General features: G+C 54.8%; 1 pseudogene; it reads right to left on the bottom strand.

The window, feature by feature from the left end:
* Window positions 1-278: 278 nt before the first annotated feature.
* LOC142424179 (ubiquitin-conjugating enzyme E2 R2 pseudogene) lies at window positions 279-1,046 on the bottom strand (annotated as a pseudogene).
* Window positions 1,047-1,256: the final 210 nt, after the last annotated feature.

Raw genomic sequence — 1,256 nt, 5'->3', positions numbered from 1 at the left:
TTTTGTGTGTTTGTTTGTTTGTTTGTTTGTTTTTTAAAAAAAGAATCAATACAGTGACGGAGGGGTAAAGAATGCAAGTATTCAGACGTTCGGTGGAGGGTTACTTTTTCTCCATGAAGAGGTCCATAAAAAGGAGCAAACGGAGATCCTTAAGGGGAGCCAGCAGGAGCCGTGTTTCTTTTTCCCACCCCCTGTGAACAGGTTTTTGCCGTGGGGCCACAGCTAGGTCCCCACTTGCTCCCCTTCCTTTGGCCTGAGACGGCAGGGCAGTACAGGGGCTTCGAAGAAACGCGTCACGATTCCTCGTTCCCGGAATCATCGTCGTCATAACAGTCGGCATCTTCTTCCTCCTCGTCCTCATCATCGATGTCGTCGTCATACAAGTCGTCATAAAGCGCATCTGAGCTGTTGTCATTGGAAGGCACTTCAGTTTTGATGCAGTATTCCGCCAAGGTTGTGGGGACCTTCACTCCATCCTTTTCTGCTTCTGCCTGGGTGGCTGAAACCTGTTTCCTAATGATTTCAGCATACTCTATGTCTTTTCCTTTATTGTCCCTCCATTTCCTGAACATAACTGAAGCATCCACATTGGCTGGGGAGAAGGTGTTGGGCTCATTAAGCAGTGAGATTACACTTAACAGGATCGTCCTGACGTTCTGAGTAGGATTCCACCTTTCAGAGGGCAGTTCTCCGCTCTGTGGGTCATCTACAGGTGGATGGAGAATTGAGATGCATACATCTCCATTCTCATACATGTTGGGGTGCCACATTTTGGTCAAGAATCTGAAGGTAGGTGGTGAGTATGGGTAGTCAATAGGAAATTTAATGTGAGCCTTGAAGTAGCCGCCCTCGTAGAGGGTGTTGGGGGGTCCGAAGATGGCCACCTCCCAGTTGTAGAGGTCGGACTCGTCTACCAGGGTGATCCGGGAGCCCTCCACCGGCTCCTCCTGCAGGGATTTCAGCTCGAGCAGCAGGGCCTTCTGCGAGCTGGTCATCTGCTGCTGGGCCATCGCGGCGGCGGCGCCGGGACCCCAGTCCTCGCGCTCAGGCCGCGGCTCGCGCACACAGGACGCGGGCCGAGCCGGGCCCTTCTCTTCACACTCGGGTCGGGCCGGGGGTCGGAGGGACTTCAGGGGAGTTCGCTCCGGTTTCGGGGCCTCCCCCCCCTGGAGGGGGACTCAACTGAGGTGGGGGGAGAAGGGGTGGAAGCAGAGGAAGGCGAGGGCGGTGAAGGAAGGTGGGCCCGGCAGGCTCTG

The sequence above is a fragment of the Tenrec ecaudatus genome, chromosome 13, assembly GCF_050624435.1.
Source record: "Tenrec ecaudatus isolate mTenEca1 chromosome 13, mTenEca1.hap1, whole genome shotgun sequence".
Lineage (NCBI taxonomy): Eukaryota > Metazoa > Chordata > Mammalia > Afrosoricida > Tenrecidae > Tenrec > Tenrec ecaudatus.
This window is presented reverse-complemented; position numbering and strand designations above follow the sequence as displayed.